This window comes from Camelus ferus, chromosome 8 (genome assembly GCF_009834535.1).
Source record: "Camelus ferus isolate YT-003-E chromosome 8, BCGSAC_Cfer_1.0, whole genome shotgun sequence".
In the NCBI taxonomy this organism is placed as follows: domain Eukaryota; kingdom Metazoa; phylum Chordata; class Mammalia; order Artiodactyla; family Camelidae; genus Camelus; species Camelus ferus.
Window position 1 is genome coordinate 38,147,567 of NC_045703.1, and position 22,617 is coordinate 38,170,183.

Sequence of the window (22,617 nt, forward strand, 5' to 3'; positions counted from 1 at the left end):
TTTGAACAACACAGGAGTTAAGGGCGCTGACCCTCTGCACGGTCAAAAATCCACCTATAATTTATAGCTGGCCCTCCATTATTGAGGTTCCTCCAAAGATGCAGCTTCACATCTGCAGATTCAACCAAACAGGATCATGCAGTTCTGTAGTATTTACTATTGAGAAAAGTCGCATGTAAGTGGGTGGACCCATGCAGTTCAATCCTGTGTTGTTCAAGGGTCAACTGTAGTTATGAGGAGAAATATAATTTCCCTGATGTTTCTCATGTATTACATGTATCCTCTATAAAACTAAGCAAATTTTTTTCTCCTCTGTAGAGATATACTTAATGACTATAGAGAGCTGGGTTTCAGTTGTACTGCTTTTAAAGACATCTTTAAAAACCTTCAATATTGTGTATAATTAGCACTTGGCTGTAATTATGCTAAACCTGTTATTTGCTAATAAACATTTTCTTCAGATAAATTCTGACAGTTTTGCAGTCAAAGTCCATGTGAATGGCATGAGGTATTTTCACATGACAGGCATATTAAATTAATTCAAAAATACACTTAGATGTTGTTTGTTATTTTTTTTTTTTTCTTTTTCTAAAAGCGCCAATATGTGTACTCCAGGTGTTCATCTTGCTGTGTGGAGCAGCAAGTTCTCACGTGCCTGTCCACCTGCAAAACTAAGGTCACCGTATTGAGCTTTATAACTATTACCATCTCCAGGAAAATAATGTTTCAAGAGAGTGCCTAACAGCATCATGAATCCCTTCTCTCTACCAGCATTTAATTTGTTATATATCATCTTGATCATGAGCAACAATAAAGAAATAAAACAAAAATATGATGAAAGAGAACAAATGTACATGTTCTTCCTGCGTGAATACGCAAAGAGTGGCTAAAGTAACATTCAGGACTCTCTACCGAATTTTCCTTGAAACAAAGTTATAGTTTTCTAAACTCTGAATTATTCCAAGAGTAATAAGACAATCAGAATGTTTGCATTCTACCTCTGACATCCTATCAGTCTTATCCGTGAGAAATCTGATAAAAAAAATAACATGGCAGTCAATCATGAGAGGAAAATGAATGGGAAATATTGTATATATTGCAACCAGCAAAGCTACTTATACACAATAGGAAAATAAATAAAATATTTATAACAAATACTGACTTAGAAATTGGTAGAGCTTAGTTTGGGGAAGTTTATACCCTCCTACAAATCATGATTATAAATATCATTGTGAAAATTTGGATTTTGTAGCATCAAGTCAGAAGAAAGACTAATTTTGAAAGCTGAGCAGTTTTTTCAACATGTGACAAAATGCCTATTTCTACATAAAATTATTTTAAAATGTCTATAAAATCCTAGAGATTTTAGATATTGAGTCAGTTTATTTTTATTCTTGTAAAAAGCTTTTTCTTCTACTAGAATAAGATGTAATTTTCAAGGTCTAGTTCCTCATTAAGGTACACCTTATGGTTTACAGTACAACATGTGCCACAGCTAAAAAGAAAACATTTTGTTCTCCTTACAGGTGATTTTTTAAAAGACAGCAAGAGACACACGCTATCACTATATGAAACTTGTACATACTTGTGGCCCTCTTGGATTATTTCTACATTTTAATATTTTGTATGTGTGTAAAATGTGAAAGGCATTAATTACACACCAAAGATTAGCCATACTTCATATTTCTTACAGTTTTTGGTTAAAGTAATAGAAACCAACTTGCCTTGTCACTCTCTCTGTTTTAGCTGGAAGCAAAGTACTATGTGGCCTCTGATGACCAATCAAGGATGTTCTTGCTTGCTACATGTGAGAAGTAGCAGATGAAGATTGCTCATGCAGAATTATACCCCTTGACCACTCAGGAGGGCCTTGGGTACCTATGAGATTATTATGTTGTACACATTGCTCTTTAAGAAATACCTATCTCTGTTGAACTTGCCTATTTTTTTAAATCAAGAAAAGACATTTTTGTTAAAACATTGAAGGCTAAGTAGTTCCAAGCTTTTCAATTTTAGCTATAGATTGTAAGCAAGGTCTTCTGTAGCAAAAAGATAAATGACTAGAAGATATTTCATAGTTCAAATCATCTTACAATGTTATCCAAATTTATCTTAGGCTCATATTTTAAACAGTTATAATACTTACTTTAGGATTTGTCATGCCAGTGGTTAACTTGCAGATAAATCTTCTTTGACGGAGAAAATGCTCATCAATATCCTTGCTATTGACATTTACTTAACCACATTCTGAGATCACAAGTGACTCTTAATGTGAGATCCAAAACTCTCCTTCCTAGGCAGGAAATCAGTAAAATTCCAGTGAGCTATGAGGGAATATGACATTCCCCGTTCCCAAGGAACCCCTGAGTGTTAACATGAAGACTTGAAATTTATAATGAACAGAGAAGGGTGAGAAAATATGTTTAAGAAAATTGAAAATAAATACATTTAAAATTGAACATATCTGAAAACTTATATGTTTTACCAAAACTTATAAATATTACCAAAGAGGAAAATTAAATTCCAGTCCGTATCTTAAATTACTGGGAGTAGGGTGAGAGGAAAGTTGGAATATAAAAGTGGAAAGAGAAACACAAAGTAACTCCACTAATCTCATCCTTACTTTTAAAATATTTTATGAACTAAAAGTCTAGTTTAGCTTAAGATTTATTTCTGAAACATGGTTCTTTTATTTATTTTTATTCATTTATTCATTCACAAAATGTTTATTGAGCAACTACTATGTAACAAGCCTTGTCTCAGGAACTGAAGATATAGCATAAAATATATTAGTAAGAAAAAAATCCTGTCTCACAGGTATTACCTTCTAGGGGAGAGATTAAAAAAAAATCAGTGAATAAATAAAGAATAAGAGAATGTGTTAAAATGAAGCAGAGAATGTGGATAGTGAGTATTAAAAGATGTTGCAAATTGAAATAGGATTGGCCAGTAAGGCCTTAGGTTGGGCAAAGATTTTAAGAAACATAAGCTACCCAGGTATCTGGGAAAGTGCTCCAACCAGAGATACAGGTACAGGTGCCCTAAGTCAGGAACTTGCCTGACATGTTCAAGGAATAGCAAGGTGGTAAGTGAGGTTGAAGTGGAGAGTTTGAGAGACAACATGGTTAGAGATAGTAAGAAAGGTAATGAGCTGGCAGAATTCCTTCCTGTTCAGGGGAAGTAAACTGTTGTCTATTAAAGCCTTCCATTGATTGGATGAGGCTCATCCATATTATGGAGGGCAATTTGCTTTACTCAGAGTTCACCAATTTAAATGTTACTCTCATCTAAAAGACACCTTCACAGAAATCTCCAGAATAATGCTTGATCAAATATCTAGGCACCATGGCCCATTCCCTTTCACATAAAATTAACCATCACAGATCGTTTTAAGCAACAGTGACAAGATCTGGCTTGCTTGTCAACATGATTATGTCGGTGATTGTGTTTGGAATAGACTGACAAGGAATCAGGTATAGAAGCAGGAAACGGATTTACAATTAGAAGGCCATTACACAAAGAAGAGCTCATACTGATCCTTCTCAAACTCTTCCAAAAGATTGAAGAGGAGGGAATACTCCCAAACTCATTCTATGAAGCCACCATCACCCTGATACCAAAGCCAGACAAGGACACCACCAAAAAAGAAAACTATAGGCTGGTATCATTGATGAACATAGATACAAAAATCCTCAACAGAATATTAGCAAACAGAATCCAACAACACATAAAAAATAATTTTAAATACAGAGTACAAGAGAAAGAGACGAGCAATGGTTAAATCCAGAGGAGTTTTTTTGAAAGTAAACATTTTACTGAAGTGTAACATACATAATAAAAAGTAGGAAAATGTACAGATCCTAAGTATATAGTTTGATGAATTTCACAAACTGAATAGACCCATATAACTGTAACCCAGCTTATAAAATAGATATAGCCCCTGAAGCCTCCTTGTACCCATTTCTAGTCACTAACCTTACAATGTCACCAGTATTCTGATTTTTCATGCTACAAATTTATTTTCCTGATTTTGAATTCTACATAAATGAAATTATACAGTATACACTCTTTCATATCTGACTATTTTCATTCCATTATTATATTTACAAGAATCATCCATATTGTTAGTGATTATAGCTTATTCACTCTCTGTGCTACATAGTATGCTATCGTAGGAATACCCACCAATTTATTTACTCAGTATGCTCTTGATATACATTTGAACTGTTTCCAGTTCAAGGTAATTATAATTAGCACTATTATGAATATTTATGTACATATCTTTAGATGAACTTGTAGATGTGCTTCCAGTGGTATCACACCCTTGTGACTAGTTAGTGTTACCAGACTTTATAATATCTGTTATACTGATAACTGTGTAGTTAAGCTTTGCATTTCCCCGATGACTGCAAACTATGAACAATTTTTCATGCATTGATCGACCATTTGCATATCTACTTCTATAAGTTTTTTTCAGTCTTTTGTTCATGCTTTAAATTGGATTATTTGACTTTTATTATTGAGTTGTAAGAGTTCTTTATGTATGTGTGATACCAGTCTTTTATCTGAAAGATACTTCATAAATATTTCTCCCAGTCTGTAACTCACCTATTCATTTTAATTACAGTATTTTGTGATTAGCAGAACTTTTAAATTTAAATGAAGTTTATCATTTTTTTCTTTTACACATATTACTTTTATGACCTGTGTAAGGAACTATTTCATATTACCAAGTCATAAAGATATTGTCCTGTATTTTCTTCTAAAAGCCATGTGGTTTTAGCTTTTATATTTAGTCCATGATATTTTCTTAAGATAATATTTTTGTGTGATACTAAGTAGGGATTGAGGCCTATTTTTTGCAGGTAGAGATACAATTTTTCCAGCACCATAACTTGAAAAACTTTCCCTTTCCCTTTTAAATAGCTTTGGTTACATTGTCAAAAATGAGATGCCTGTGTAAGAGGGGTTCTATTTCCAAGTTCTTTATTTTGTTGCATTCTTTGATTTCTCACTAAATTATCTTAATTTTTTAGTTAACTGACAAGTAAAACTGGTCAGTTAGGAGATATAATACAACATTACAATTCTTCTTTAGGCTGGCATTTCCATATAAATTTTAGAATCAGCTTATTAAAGTTAACCAAAAAAAAGTCTACTGCTATCATAATAGGGATTATGTTAAATATTTACACACACTCTACATTTTATAGTCTACAGGATGTGAAGCTCTTATTTCTGTCTCTGATTTGGGTCCTGGAGCTGAAGTCACAGATAAGGCTCTCATACAGAAATAATAGTTGCACAGTAGAGGATGAAAGTCAAATTAGAATATACCAAGATAAACTAGAATCCTTCTGAATCTCACACGGCTGTCAAGCCACCAATTTTGATGATGTAAAGACAGACAGGAAAAGTAGTTTACTTTGTCTTGAAGCTAAATATTCATCTGATCCTAGAGTTTAGAAAAGTGGAGGGAGAAAGTTTGGTGGAATGTGGAGCTCACTGCTGCCCCATGCAACAAACAGTAAGCAGATCTGTGATAGGTTACTGAAGTCAACAGCCCCAACTTCTGTCTCCCCCTTATCTTCCTAACACACATACAATATGACAGCCATTTCATGTCTGCCTTCCGAACTTCATTCCAAACGTCTCTTGTACCTACACACCAACCTGGATATGAACAGGAAGTGGAAATCTAGAAATCGACCAGATTATCTAAATTGACCCAATATAAATCCACCACAATCATTTCTGACAAGATTTTGTTTGTTATTTTTTGTTTGTGCATAGGAAGACTATCCGTTGTGGGATGGTGATCTAGATTTTAGGCAATATTTATAAACTTACACATATGCCCCAGACTCTAATTTTTTATTTTAGGTATTTTAATAATCCAAAATCTCTTACTGCAAAAAAATTCTACATGACTCTTTTAGACTTTTTCTTTTATAAAACTTTACAACTGTTATTTGTTTTACTTTTTTTCTATTAGATTGTGAAGACTCCCACAACAATATAGAACAGCAACAAAAATAACAGGTAAATCTATTTTTTCCTTAAATTTAATTTAAATGCTGCTAATTTTTTATCATGATGTATCATATTTGCTATTAGCTTATGATGGGTAAACTTTAAACAAATTAAAAAAATGTCTTTCTAGTTTTCTTGGAAGTTTTCAAATACATATTGGATTTTTATCATTTTTCCATGTAGACAGAAACATGTATTTTTTACTTAATGTGTTAATTTAATAAATTATTTATTGATTAGTGTATTTCCTTAAATTAATCTCTCCTAACATTATATGATAAAACTGTTCTTGATCATGATTGTGTTTTTAGATATCGCTACATTCAGTTTGCTATAAATGTTAAGGATTCTTACACCGAGGTTCAAAGAATGAGAATTACCAGTGCTTTCCTTGGATTTTCTTTGTCAATTTTTGTTTCAAATCAGGATTATGCTAGGTATATAAAGAGCTGAATAATTTCCCAAGAACTTCTATGCTCTGGAAATGCTTTTATACTCTGAGAAATTTGAGATTTTATGTTTCTCAAATATATAGTAGAAATTGTCTTTAAAGCATTTAGCCTGTTGTCTTGTGAGAGGTAGATATTTGAATATCATTTCATTCTTTTCCTTTCTTATTGTTTATGAAGATTTTTTATAAATATGAGTCACTTTAGTATTTTGTATTTTCTTAAAATAATATCATAATTTCTTATATTTAAAAATAATCTTTACAATTATGATCCATTATTCAATCTTGAAGATACCTATGTATTAATTCTCTAATGTTTCAAGATTATATTAGTAAGAGGTATTTTTTTTCCTATTTTCTATTTTAGAGAAACAGCTTTGTGTTTTATTGATAGTCTCACATATTTCTTCTATATTTCACTATTTCTTATCTGTTTTAATTTTATTTATGTTTATTTCATTATTCTTTACTCAGCTTCTTGAATTAGAGTCTAGGTTAATTTACTTTCAGTCTTTCTTATTTTTAAATAAGTAAGTTCACTCCTATAAATTTCTCTTTCAGAACCACTTTAACTTAATACCAGATTTTTCATACTAGCACATTCAAGGCCATTTATTTAATTTTTTAAAATTTCTATTTTCATGTAATCGTCCAGTCACAAATTATAAGAAAAAAATAATAAATTAACTTATTATGAATTTTAAAAAACTAACTATAAATTCGTAATTTATAATTTAATTACATGTGGTAAGTTAATATTGCCTTATGATACTGATTTTGTTGTAGTTGTGAAATTCTTTGGGGCTATTACATGATCAGTGTTACCAAGTAGGATTAGGTTTGGATATGAGCAGTGGAAAGAAAAATAACATTGGTTTAAACTTGATAGAATTTTGCTTTGCTTTCATGTAACGGTAACGGTTTGGAAATAGGCTGATATGAGACATCTGCTTCATCAGTACCTCATAGATATAAACTTCTTGAGTCTTTCTATTCCACTACTTCCTAGTATGCCCTTTATCTCCATGAAAGATCAAGCTGCAACCTCAGTACATATAAGTAAACTAAAAAAATATGTGCAGTATACTGTATATGTACAGTCAAATAGTAACAATTCTACCTAATAAAACTTAAAACTGAAAAAAGAAAAAAGTCAATTAGGAAGCTGATGGAATTGACCATTTGTTGAATTGAAGTGTCTAATTATCAGTTAAAATGTTAAACCAATGGTCTATATAACATTTCCCTGGAATACATGCAGTTGTATTTCATATTTGGAAAGGGATAATTTCCCTGCATTCCAAATGAAGATTGTTAATATGAAAAAAAATTATATATATCAAGCTGCAAACTCAGTATTTATGGTCCAAAGATAAGGATCAAGGCAAGCGAAAGACAGGGCAGCAGGCAGGCACTAGTTGCCTCCTAGGGAATATTCCAAGAAACTGTCATGTAACAATCTGCTTAAAAAGTTATATCTGAAATACTGCATCCAACTGAAGTCTAGAAGCTCCATGTAGTGCTCAATCCTCACTACTGTTCCAGAGTGTGGCTCTTAAAGTGATACATAAACTAATAGATGATTTATTTTCTCTACAATTCCCCAAATACAGTGGTTGAGTAAAAATGTTACATATACAGTTAAAACTCCCATTCAGAAAAAGGGAGAATATGAAAACTCAGCAGTAATTGGTTCATAGCACTGACCAAATCCTACCGGATAGGAAGGGGGAAGATTTCATCCCATTATATGAAGTATCTGCCATGATTAGCCCATCAGGTAGCCCTTCGTTCTGCTTTCTGAGAGGAATTTACATTTTCATTGTCTCTACAAGCCCATGGTCCCATACCCCTTTTCTAGTGAGCCGTAGGGTTTTGTAACTTGCCTATATGAGAGAATGTTACTGACACTCCTTCAGCACTGACTTTATTCTGAATTCTTTAAATGAATGTAAGATATGTGATTTACCATCGTGGGGTCTCTGTCTGCCATTTCAGCCAACCCAGTGCTACCACGGACACTTCATTATAATGGCTGTATAGTGTGTCCTTAAAAACAATATTGTTATTTGTACATCCATAAATGATAGACAACATTGATTATTATATGGATCTTGCTTAGTTTCCTCTGTAGTTATGTGTCTGATTATCCAGAAAAACTTTACATGGAGTAGAATTATGGTTGGTAGTGAGATGCCCAGCATTCATTAAGTGACTCAGTTGCTCAGGGGTATATCATGTTACTCGGCAGTATCCAGAATTAGTATCATTTCATAAGCTTGCTAGGATAGCTTATTACTTTTGACTTTTAGAAAACTATTATTAAACTTATTACATATATATATATATCTATCTCAGATATATATGTCTGATAGAATAACTTTATTTAAGATTACACAATTTTACATCAGTAATAATCTAGTTAGAATATATAGGAAACAAATAAAATATAAACATTTTAACTGTAAAGAAAGATTACACAGTGACCTGATCACACATCCAACTAAACAAAAAGCATCAAAATAATTTAGAAATGAAAAGACATGTTGTAGAATTTTCTTAATTTTTATGTTTTGAAAAAATATTCTAACTTGAACTAATAATTGTAAAAATACGGTATCTAAAAATGTCAGCATCTATTGCATTTAGGGAAAATATATAGTGATTCGTGATTAGTTATTCAAACTTAACATTCTACAATCGCTCCAAAACCTAAATTGAAGACAAGTTAAAGTTTTCCTGCTTCACCAACTTTTAAAAGGCTGAATTTGTCTCTTTATAAAAACCTTCTTTAAGTCTCTGAGATATTTATATATAGCATTTTCATTGTGTGAATCAAAATATATTACCCATATAGTCTATTCATCATAATAAATTAGGTTTGCCTTCCTTTACACTAACAATAACACAACTATAATTAAGATTCATAAGAATTAAAAAAATTACTGGACTTTTTTTTGACTAGACTAAATCCATTTTAATGATCTAAGCATTTGAGAAAAAACTGGGGTGGAATCACTGTGATGCAATTTTAAATGAAAAAATGTGAAATTAATTCTTAGGGAAGGCATCTGGACATTTCTTAAACTATATCATTGATTTTTACACATGGACATCTCTCTAAGTCTATGAATATAGTTAGCACTAACTTCAACTTAGACTGGACTCTAAAGTTAAGAACTATAAAATTACCTTGGAGGTGGAATAAAAATCTAGCTACAGAGAAATTAGTATATTTCAAATTTCCAGGACATCCTTATAATTTTAAAATTCTTATGTAATTTGATAACATTGTAGCCTACGTGATTTTTATATAGGCTTTTTATAAAATAATTTTATTTTAAAAATAATTTTAAAAGATTGTGGTTTTGTAAGGGAGAAATAAATGAAAATCCTTCCCAGTTTGTAGGTGACTTATCTTGGATCAAAGAGTTGGTTTCTTCATTTTGTACCAGTCTTTGTACTGAAAGCTTAGTTTGTAATATGAATAGAAAGATAAGTGGGTTGTATTTTTAGTTTATTGAGATAAATTTGAAGAGATATTGTAATATTTAGGATGATTCTTCACTTCTTTTTCTACTGGAATATTCATGTTTAAAATAGCATACTTAGAAGTTTAAATATCACATCTATATTATTTTAATAGCCGTTTATTCTGTTTTGCCCACTATATTGATTGATTAATATATCCTTAATCTATTACAGACTATTCCCAAATAAAAATATAGTATTTTATTTATTCTCACATAACTTTTCAATACACTATGATATATAATATTCAGTTACAGTAAACACTTGATTAAAACTGCATTTGGCTATTGTGCTGTTTTTGAGCATCAGTAAAACATTTTGAAATCCCTTTTGATGCCAGAGATATCAATAAGCTTGAATCTCTTACGTACCGAAGCTACTTCCATTCTTGTTGCCCGGTAATGCTGAAAGGACGAGTGCTTTTCCTTAACCTGTGAGGCAGTATTAAACCATTTGGCAGCAAGTAAGAAACTAAAGCTTAAAAAATATATGTATTATGTTATTATTGTTAGTATATTATCTTCAAGATTAAATTTACTAAATTTTTACATTTTTATTACTCATTTACACATTATATGCCCAAAATGTGTGAGGTCAACATGCTAACTCAGCCTAATTTAAGATAAAGTTAAAACAAAGATTCATTCTTTCAATAGTATTAGCCATATTAGAAGGGTTTTTTAAAAATCTGTTATTATATAGACTTCAGTTGAAACTGCATAATGAAAAATAAGCAAAATAAAAGAGAAAAAAACACAAGATGTGTTTATATTTCACTAACTATCAAGACAAATTCATTCATTCATCAGAAAAGATATTTTTATCTGCTCATTCCCTGGTGCTGGGCTGTGTTCTGGTGATGGGGATAGTGGCAGTGTATAAAGAAGCATCATAAAGTACATCATGGACAACCCAACTGCACTGTGGGCATATTCAATACATATGTAGAGTGTTCAATACAAAAATAACTTACATGAATTTAGAAGATAGCAAATAATCATGTATCTGTGGTAGAGCTGTCTAATTCAGTTGAATTTTATAGTCAACACATGCTGACAAATAAGAAGGAAATTAATCCAAGAAAAAAATTAATATGTTTACCTAACATTTATTTGGCATTCTTTGTTGCTCAAAACATCTTGGTTACCAGGAAGAGAATATAAGTCCTGTGTTTTCATTTTCTGCAATTCATTGCTATCTTATACTTCTCTGTGCACTCATTTTTCAGCCTGTTTCCTCTGTCTTCCTTATCCTGCTCCAGAACACCCACATACCTCCACACTGGGAACAGCCACAGAACTTAGAGGGGGAAAAAAAAAGATACCCTTGGCAATAGACTTTAACTTGGTAAAGGCTGATTGAGGGACCCTAGAGAACTCACCAACTGCCTACCACAAAAATATCAGAGAAGCAAATAGGAGAATCTAAATAGATGAGAAATTGAGATCCAACTACCCATTTAAAACCTCTTTCCACGCTGAATCGTTGGCTTGCAATTGTGGACTAATTAAAAAAAAAAATCAGTGCTCAAAAGAGAATCAAAATCATATTATTCTCATTAGTACTGACAATGACTGTAAGCTTTTTCTGAGGAGTTATAATCAACAGCTGGATCCCCAAGGGAAGCTAAAATAGTTGAAAGTGTATGAATAAAAACATACTTGTGGAAAGGAAATGATAAGCATTGGTGAGAAATAGGAAAATAAGACTATAGAGTATGTGGATGAAAAGAATGGCACCAGTGAGAATAAAAGTAGAAAACCTAGGAGGAATCAAAGTGTATTAGAGCTTTATTGAAGAAACAGCATACAGAAAAGCACAAAATTCATCCTTTCTTCCTCTGTGTGATGAATATTGCTTTATTTTTTCAAGCCCCCCACTGCAAGGACCAAAAAATGAGCACCATATGCAACCTATATAACTAAAGATGCCTAATAATGTCAAAGTAATTTTTCTATTACATTAGGCCATAATTCTGAGTTTCTACTATTGAATATTTATAAGATGGGTACATTACGTAAGAAAATATACTATAGTTCTAATCTCCAAACTTCACATAATATTTGGAGCTCTCCTTGCTAAAGAAACTGAAATGTTTGAGTTTAAAGAAAATTAGAAGCTAATCATCTCTTTAGATACTTGGCTAAACTATTGGAAGAGTCACCTGATTCCCAATGTTATGTAAACATATACAGCAGTAAAGAAAAGCTATAGCAGGACCCCTTCAAAAAGTGCCCTGGTGCGTAGCCAATAGAAAAACAAGGCGCTTGTGTAAATCAGATTTAGAGTTTTAGGTGTTACCAGAAGTGTGTTCTCATAAATTATCTTTCTTATTTTGTTAGTCCCACAAGTTTTAATGTAATATTTTGTGGTATTTAGTGCCAAAAGAAACTGCAATTAAGAAGTGGTTTCTTATTAACTTCCAAATGTCATCTAATCATTCAGTCAATCTCAAAACAATAGATACTAAACCTTTTTCCTAGACAGGCAGTAGAAATGAAAATGCCTGTGACTTATACATTGTAGGCTTCATATTTAGTTAAGTAATGACCATGGAAGTGGACTTAAACCAATTTAAGTAGAGTAACTTATCTTGAATAGAGAAGAAGGGATTAAGGAAGATCCAGAAGGAAATGATGTGCTAAATACTGATATAAAAGCCAGTTTTTAAAAAAATAAAGATTTTAATAGCCAAATATAATTCCAAGGTAGGAGACATATTGATTAGATTTTATAAGTTTTAAGGCAGAAATCCATAACTGATATCCAAATTTAATTATACTCTTTTAATTTTCATTTTGGAAATTCCAAATTGCACAATGAATAACTTAGTACAGGATATCTTATCAATTGCAGCTTCAATTTATTTTAAATGTATTGACTGCATCTAGTATGATTTTCTCTATGGTATTACAGTTTTGAGTATTTAAAATTTACTTTTAAAAATATTAGTCAATAAGTCTATACTTAAGTTTGTCTTTGCCCATTCTACTACTAATTTATCTCATAAATAGTGTATTTTGACCTAATAGAGAAAACAGTAAGCTATCCAGATAGGGTAATTTTTTTTTCTATCTACCATTATTGGAAAAATTTGGAATATATAAGGCTGTCATAAGTAGCTTTAGCAATGTCCCATTAAAGTTGGCCTGATCACCACTGACTGTCTATTTAACAGAGGAATATGATAAATGGATTATTTGTCCTTTTTAGTAGATTCCTTAGGAAAGCTAACTGCATATATATTAAGAAGTAACATTTGTTATCAAGTTAAATGGCATTCAGTAAGATGACCATGTAGCACAAGACAGTTTTGGGGTTTTTTGGGGGTTTTTTTTTTTTGGTTTTTATTTGTTGTCTTATGAGGCATATAGATTCTGTGCCACATAGAAAACAAGTAAACAATTATCTTCAAACAATGGGGATGAGTCATGTGGAAGCAAGTAAATAGTGTAATTAAAAATCCCTTTGCGTTTGCCTTCCTATTATTCAAAGATACTACTTTAAACCTACATTGTTGACAACCATTGGCCTAAAAATGTATTTAAGAAGGAAAAAGAATGAGATCTCTCCTACTTCCTTCAAACTTCTGAGGAGCAATGATTTACTTTTACTTTACCACAAGAGTTTTTCTTACATGGTCTATCTTAAAGCAAATACTGAGAATAAAGCAAAATGATCTAATTCATTTCACTTACAAAATAGTCAGGTGCTTATTCTCTCTCTATATAAAGGTATTTTTAAACTTCACCCTGAAAGGTTAAAATGAGAGGAAACTATCTTTTAAAAGTAAGAGAAAACATCAAATCACCTACATTCTGCTAAACTCCCTGTATAAACCTTTAAAGAATAATGATGGACCATTAAAATTTTTCTTTCAAGTAGTAACAATTAAGGAGGGCCATGCAAGTACAATTTTTGGAAAGCAGCTAGAAAAAGTTGAACATCACACAGTTTTCCATTCTGAATACAATCATGAATATTCATGATAATATATTCATTTTAACCGCCTGGCACTAGGGTAAGAATTTCTGAATTAGCATGCCTGATAGAGTACAGTACATTACTGGAAGTTGAAATGATTGCTGGACTTCTATAACCTTCATAAAATCTGTTTTTGAGTCCTTGCCATTCCTTTTGCATCTCATTGTAGCAGCCAAAGCCATAAACTCAATGAAAAGACTGAGAAAATTAAGTCAGCAAGTACAAAGAATCACCAGAATGATTGCCAGGAAGAGTAATGAGAATTTTCCCAAACTCTATTGAACTGTATTCTCAGGATACCAAATAGAGAAAAGCAACCATGATATATAATTGCCTTCATATAAAATAACTTGAAACATAATTTTTCACTTCAACTGGTATGAAGAATTTTAAAAATCTGACTGGTAGATAAATTATAGAAGACTTATGAAAAATACAAATGTAAAGAACGAGGGAAATGAAAGATAGGAAAAAGATAAAAACAATTTGGTTTACTTTTCTAAAGATATAGTTCAATTAATTTCAATTCAACCAATAGTTATTGAGTACACATTAGAACAACACACTGTAACTAATGAAAACAGGCAAATAACAGCAAGTAGTTACTGAGTACTTTCTGAAAAAAGATCAGTCTTAGAAAATGAAAGGCTACCTATGCTTCTTAAAGTTCTATATATTTAGAGTTTGCTGAGGTAGTTCTTAATCTATTTTAAAAGTTAATGGAAACTAGTTAGCACTTTTTCTTTATCTTATAAAATATATGTAATCTTTTAAATAACCCAGAAAACAAAGTATAATTTGAATTTAGAGGAAGATTGTTGAAAAATTAAATCATCTCTATTTCTTTCAAGATTGTTTTTATTTTTGCTTATTTTTTAAGAAGCATATATACATAAATGTATAATCTCTTGTGTACCAGAGGATAAATGGTAGAGAATAATGAACAATCTGAACAACTTTATTCAGAAGACAGATAGGTAATCTCAAGTTATAATTAAGCAAATGACATTGGCAGAAAGTTATTCTCAAATACTGGGAAAATAGCAACAGAGAATCTGAAAGGCATATAAAAGATATGTCAGTGAGATTTAAGGTAAGTTAGAATACTAGCAGATTTTTTTTTTCATAGAAAATAGACAAACCTAAAGGAGGAAAGTTCTTTAAACCTGCCAGGCTTGTCATTAGTCCCTCTATTTGAAGAAAACAGAAAAGATCAGAAAAGTTAATGTGCTAATATAACAAAAGAAGTTAATATAATTTCAAGAGTATTTTTTAATGCAAAGTTACTACTAGAATGGTTCTTCGAAGTGAAGAAAAGTGATTGTCCATGTTGACAGAAGTTGAAATGTCAGAATTATTGGGGCAAACAATGCAGGTAGGAATTAAATGGTTTAGAGCAGTGAGCAGTTTCAGGAAAAGTCCCCAGATGACTATGTTCTATGGTAGGGCCCAAAGTATGCACTACTTAACAAACAAATAAGGAGTGGTGGGTGAGGGGCCCAAGCATCACTAAAAATTTGGTGACAGCTTTCCTCTGCAGGTCCTAGATAATGATAGAAGAGGCTGTTATAGAACTTAGTTCATTGATTGCAAAGGATGTTAAGACACTGAAACAACAGAGGACAAGTGGCAGAATCTAACTTCCAGAAGCTACGAGTGACAATAACTATAACTGGAAAGACCATAGTTTCAGTCAAGGGGGTCTGAACTGCAGAGAGTTATGCAGAAGGATCCTAGAACATAGAATTCCCAGGAGAAAAAGACAAGTGGATATATGAAGCAAAATCTCCCTTACCTCGTACAAGAAGAACAAATCCAGGATGTACAACAAAGAATCTGAAGGCAAATGTTTCAAAAGGAAAAAAAAAACCATGGATCCCTTATCAATTTCTGAATGTGTGCTAAAGTTTAGACTTGGAATCACAGGTTCCAGGTCTAAATACACATGATTGTATGTCTTCTTTGGAGGAATGTCTGTGTAGGTCTTCTGTCCATTTTTTGATTGGGTTGTTTGTTTTTTTCTGATATTGAGTTATATAAGCTGTTTGTATATTTTGGGAATTAACCCTTTGTCAGTTGGATGTGTAGAAATTGAAACTCTCATACATTGCTGATCAGAATGTATAAGGGTACAAATACTCAGGAAAGCAATTTGGAATTTCCTCAACACGTTAATATAGAGTTGTCATTTTACTCAGCAATTCCACTCTTAAAGAAAGAAAGAGTTTCAAAGGAAATGAACTATATGTACATGCACACACAAAAAAATGCTTCTATATGAATGTTCATATTATTTATAATAGCAAAAGTGTAGAAACAACTCAAATGTCCTTCAACTGATTAAACTGATTACAAAATTTAGTATATTCATTCAATGAAATATTATTAAGCAATAATATGGAATGAAGTACTGATCTGTATAACCTGGTGACCCGCAAGAACATGCTAAGTCAAGCCAGTTGTTTCATAGTTCCATTTATATGGAATGTCCAGAATAGGCACATGTATATAGATAGAAAATAGATTAATGGTTGCCCAGGCCTTGAGTGCAGTGTAGGGGAACCGAGAGTCACAGCTAATGGTACAAGGTTTCCTTTTGGTATGATGAGCCTCATTCTAAAATTACATTATGGTGATGAATGCACAGCTCTGTATACATAATAAAAACCGTTGATTGTACACTTTAAAAAGGTGAACTTTTGTCTATAAATTCAATAGCAATGCACTGTTAAGAATTAATTATTAGTATATGCTAGGTACTACTCTAGCCATTATACAAGGAACATAGGAGCATTGCCTTCACTATAATCATCTTGCAAGTCTCTTTGTCCTCAAATAATAGATAATTATTAAAAAAAAAAAACCCAGAAGTTCTGTGAGTCCTTTGAGGTTACAGTGCTTGCATAATAGAGGAAGAAACTGGAAGGCAAGTCTTCCCTGGTCCAAATCAGTTTGCATTATAAGACATTGCTTCATCAGGATAATAATGTTCTCTGAGCTAGTGCTTGTGGAAAAGATTTTCTATACCACAAGTCTCCCAGGCACATGTAAAGTATTATTTTTAATCATCCTCATGGAAAAAACAAAATTTTTCCTTAAGTCTTATTATAGGGTCTTTATGTCCCTAGCACAAATTACATTTCCTTCAGTCAGTAACAGTAATGTAGTCACTTAAAGGCTTTACACACACACACACACACACACACACACACACACACAATCTGCAGAATATAGGACCATACAATGAACACATAAAGGCATAAGTACATTACAATCAAGAAGCAAACCTCCCATCTCCCGCAGAATTTTGTATATTAGAGTACACTGTGTATCTTTTACTAGATAAATTATTAACATTTGCATGCTCTATTTAAAAACACTTGAGAAACAAAATAGTCTTTATCAGAGGAGTTTAAAAGAAAAGTATGTTGTAAGTGGCAAACCATCTCTTTTTTTGGAAAGAGAAAGAAGCCTCTTTCTTTTAGACTTGATGAGCTAAAAGTCAGGCACAATCTTTCTGTGTTATAAATTTCTTCTAGCTGTCATACAGAAGTAGCCTCTTGTAAGGAAATATTTCCTTAAGTGGTGCTTAGATGCTAATTAACTTCATCCAAGCTCTGAACTGTCTTTCAAACACATTTTCATAAGTGTTTCTGGCATAAGTGAATAGATTCCCATTTTACCAACATACACTGATATTCTATTAACTTAATCTTAGGATCTATTACTTAGTTGTTTTAATAACAGTGAACTTAAGTGAACTTCATATTGATGAACTCATTAAATCTACCTACTTTGTACAGTGTGAAAAATAATTTAAACAACTGATTGTTTCATATTCATAAGCCAAGAAGTGTGATTCACTTTGTTTAAACAGTCAGTTACTTTACCTCAAACCCATCAAGGGTGGAGATTTTTTATAGTTTTGTGTTGCACAAATGTTTAAAAGAGAAACATTGCCCACATGGATATGTCAATAGAATCCTAGCAGTTTGGTAATGATCCAACCTCCCTTCCATAGAGCAAAAATCTGCTTTTTTAGAGATGATTTTAGAAAAATCCAGTTTTGCATATCATGATAAGATTTCCAAGGGACAGCCTGGGGAAGATAGTTTGGTGAGGGGAGGGGTCTGTAGGGCTTCCAGTGTTTGGCAGGCACAGCCTCACTTGCACAACAATGAGCACCACTCCAGCTTCCTCTGCCTGGAGATGGAGCATTATTTCCAGTCTGTGGGAAAACATTTAGAGCAACAAGAGATGAGACTATTTACCTCCTTAACCTGCCCTCGAAATGGCATTCCCAGTCTCTCTCTCAGGGACTTGGAGGGGAGTAGAGAAGCAGCATCTCAAGTACAGCAGCCCCAAAGAAAAGAGCCCTTCTGTTCAGTCCGGATGACTTAGACCAGCAGGTCAAAGGGGTGGTAGAACAGGAGCAGTGTTGTGACATGGGGGTAGTAAACACAGTGTGCAAAAACAAGCAAAACGCGTTAAAAGGGCCAAGCAGCCAAGTGTTTACAGAGGTTTAGGGTTAATACCAAGGAGTGGGTTTGCTCAGTCATATGGTAAGTGTATGTTTAACTTTCTAAGAAACTGCCAAACTGATTTCGAGAGTGCCTGTACCATTTTGAATCACCAGCAGTGATGTATGAGAGTTCTTGTTGCTCCAAATTCCTGCCAGCATGTTAGTATGGTTTTGTTTTTGATTTTGTTTTTTGTATTTTGATCATTCTAACAGATATATAGAGTTATCTGATAATGGTATTAATTTGCAGCTCCCTAATGGCTAATTATGTTGAACACCTTTTCACGTACTTATTTAACATCTTTCTGTACCCTTTGTTGCAATGTCTATTCAATATATAGCTGCCTTTTCATTTGTTGATTTTTTTCCTTTTGCTATGCAGAAGCTTTTAGTATGAGGAGGTACCCTTTGTTTATTTTTGCTTTTGTTGTCTGAGCTTTTGATGCCATATCCAAAACGCTATTGCCAAGGCCACTGTCAAGGGGCTTTTCCCCTGTTTCTTCCTGGAGTTTTATGGTTTCAGGCCCTACGTTGAAGACTTTAACCTATTTTGAATTAATTTTTGTGTATGGTATAAAATAAATTCATACTTTTTCATGTGGATATCCAATTTTCCCAACATCATTTATTTATCCTTTCCTCGTTGTATATTCTTGGTGCCCATGTTGAAAATTTGTTAACTCTATATGCTTCCTTTTAATTCTGGCTCAACTCTGTTCTATTAGTCCATGTTTCTCTTGTTATGTCAGTACCATATTGTCTTGATTACTGTAGCTTTGGAATATAATTTGAACTCAGAACATGTGTTGACTTCAACTTGGTTCTTTCTTAAATTGCTTTGCTATTTATGGTCTTTTGTAGTTCCATATGAATTTTTGCTTTTTTTTCTATTTCTGTGAAAAAAATGTCATTACAATTTTGATAGAGGTTGTATTGAATCTGTATATCATGACTGGGAGAAAATATCTGTAAACTTTCTATCTGATAAGGAGTTAATATCCAAAATACATGAGGAACTCAAACAACTCAATAGCAAAAAAAATAAAAAATTAATGATGAGCAAAGGACATGAATAGACATTTTTCCAAAGAAGGCATACAAATAGCCAACAAGTATATAAAAATTTGAAAACAAGTGTATTTCAAACTTGGGGATTTTTCACATATCCTCTTTCAACCCAGTCTTTTTCTCCCTACTTAGATAATAGAAATGTTGGACTTTTGTTACTTTTCTACAGGTCCCTGAGGTCTGTTTATTTTTTTCAGTCTATTTTTTTTCTCTTGTTCAGATAGGGTATATTTGCTCTTTCCTCAAGTTCACTGATTCTATCCTGTTATTTTCATTTTACTAAGTCCATTCAACAAGTTTTTAAAATTTTCACTTATTGTATCTCTCTGTTCTATAATTTTCATTTGTTTTTTAAAAAAATAATTTCTGCTTCTTTGCTAAGATCCTATATTTTCAATTATTTAAAGATAATCTTTAATTTATTATTGAAACATTTTATGGCAGTTGCTTTAATATCTTTATCAGATAGTTCCAACATCCAATTCATCTTGGTGTTGCTGTCAGTTGATTGTCTTTCCTCATTAAAGTTATGATTTTCTTGATTTTGATATGGCAAGTGATTTTTAATCCTTAGTCTTTCATGTTAGGAGGCTCTGGGTCAGCATTACTTCTATCAGTGAGAATTCACTCTGGTTAGGTTTAGCACATGGTCCTGGACTTCTTTTGTGGATTGTGGTTCTAGTTACAGTTTAATAGCCTGCTGGCTATTGTGGTTCCCACTGGTCTCTCTTGGCATTGCCTGAGGGGACAGGAGGGGTTTTCCAGGAGCCACAGAGTGGCTCTCGGTGGGGAAGTGGAGACAGATCCAGAGCAATGAAGAGGCTGCTCTGAAGTGTCTGTGCCACCTGCCTCCCTGGATGTCTCCCATTAGGGGAGGAAAGTTTCAGGCTTGTGGAGACAAAAAGCTTTCCTGACTGAGTGTTTTTTGTTTTGTGGTGAGATCTTCCTACCAGTGACCTCAAACCTCCCTGGTGTCTCTGGCGGGGAGGGAAGTCTCTGTCATGTCATGCTAAAGGTAAAGGTGTGCTAAAGGATCATGAAAGGAACCTTAACTGGGTTTTGATGTTTGTTTGTTTTAAAACTTACATTTGTAGCTTTAAGTGTGTTTTGGCTTCTAGTTATGCTAAAGATGTGCAGGGGGGAGGTTTGTATTGTTTTAATGATGCTGGTAGTTATACACTGTTCTGGAGGATATATGGAGACTCCTTAAGTAGCTACCATTTTCTTCAGCCACAGTTGTCCTCAGAAACTTAGAAGACCATCCTCTCTGCCACTCTCCCCTCTCCAAGAATAAACTTGCATGGTCTGATGGATCTGGAAAAAAATGGAAGTTATACAAATTGACACATTTCCCTAGTCACCTATTTCCCAAAAAGCAGGTCATCCAATTCAATAACATTTGTGACAGCCATTGATCTTATGTCACAGAGGATGCTGCTTTTATTCTCTTAGATTTCTTTCTGTTCTTACCAAAATTTTTACAAACAGCACTGTTTCAGAGCATCAGGTATCCTAGAAATTGATGAAAAAATATTTTAATATAAGTATACATGTAAAAAGACTTAATATAGTTATTAGTGATGACAATATTGAAAATAATTTCATGAAGGCTTAAAATTTGTGTCATAAACTTGTATCCAAGTGTTTTACATTATTCAGAACAGTCCAGTGAAAACAAAATAGTAGACATTTTATTTGTGATCATGAAACGTTATCCATGGTGAAAAATATGGAATGGTTTTCTACCTATTAGCAAAGCAAAATTATTGGAATCATAAATTTTTTAAATTGGGGAGTACTGTATAACTCTCATCCTTTTCTTTTCTGGAATTTTTACCACAGCATCCAGAGCAGTAACTCTGCAGATGCTGCTTGAATGCTGACAGTGGCAGAAGCAAAGAGGCATCAGCATAGTTGCTGTTATACTTCTAGTTTCAGAAATGTTATTTTTATATTATCACATATACTTCTGGGCTACATTTGGGAATATATTTGATGTGAAATTTTGAATATCCCTTGCTTTGGTTTTCCATCACTATAAAAATCAATAAAAATATGTCTACTTGAGTCTGAAGATCACTGCTTCTATGGAGAAATGATATTTAGTTACAGAGATGAAACTGTCTACAACTGTAGATCTGATGTTTGAGTCGGGCACTAATCATTGAGAATTCCTAGCATTTTGAGGGAAAAAATAGACTCAGTGTAGAAAGCATGTAAGCTGCAAAGTGTTAGATGGATGGAAGATAGACTTGGATATTTTGATATCATGAAATTTTTCATTCTGCTCTACAGCTATGGATATAAAAGGAGATTAAATGGCATATATTGCTATATAAATGTAAAGCACTATCATTATTATTATTCATCACTCCTTCTGTCTTCACCAAAGTGTAATTTGACCTCTCAGCAATGTTCAGTTTATGTGCCAGTTCAAATTAAAGATAGATCTTCCAGGTGCTAGAAACAGGGCCAGAGGGTATCTAAAGTTCCTTATAGGCTCATTTGTCTATAAAATGTTGTTATTACTTTTTTATAATCCTATAACATGCAATTTTGTAGCATGTACTTTTAAAATGTCTGTAAGATTTCTATGAATTATTCCTTCTGAAAAGCTCAGCTTGTATCTGTTCAGTGGCAATTAATTATATTACTGTTTTCTTAACTCTCTCTTAAAATGGTACAGATGTGTTCTTTTACCTTTTTTCAGAAATTTCACATTAGTGTGGAACACCTTTAGTTACTCTGTGTAACGGAGTGAACTGGAGGCTTATTTCCCTTATTTAGTTCATCAAGTAGCATTCATATTGCACCAATTCTACATAGCCCTGTTCTGGGTACACACAATGAATGAGTATTACTGGCATCAAAGATTTTATACTCTTAAGGCTAAAGACATTATAAAAACTTGCAGTATTGAATGAAACTGTCACCTTTGATATTATGAAAAAACTCTCAAAGATGGGTTCTGTTAACCCAGACAATAGGACTTTTTATGGTAAGAAAAACTTAATAATCATTTATTTAA

General features: G+C 32.7%; 2 long non-coding RNA genes across 7 annotated transcripts in view; one reads left to right on the top strand and one right to left on the bottom strand.

Moving 5' to 3' along the window:
- The window catches only part of LOC116665359, a 622,548-nt gene that overhangs the window by 498,988 nt on the left and 100,943 nt on the right, over positions 1-22,617 (top strand). For all 6 annotated transcript variants that reach the window (XR_004321937.1, XR_004321935.1, XR_004321939.1 and 3 more), the window contains one exon: positions 5,996-6,042. This is a non-coding gene — a long non-coding RNA (uncharacterized LOC116665359). The remainder of the gene's footprint in view (positions 1-5,995; positions 6,043-22,617) is intronic.
- Positions 3,008-18,743, bottom strand: LOC116665362. Its single transcript, XR_004321943.1, has 3 exons — positions 18,733-18,743; positions 9,599-9,610; positions 3,008-3,282 (listed from the first exon to the last, which is right to left on the bottom strand). It is a non-coding gene; the product is annotated as an uncharacterized LOC116665362 (long non-coding RNA).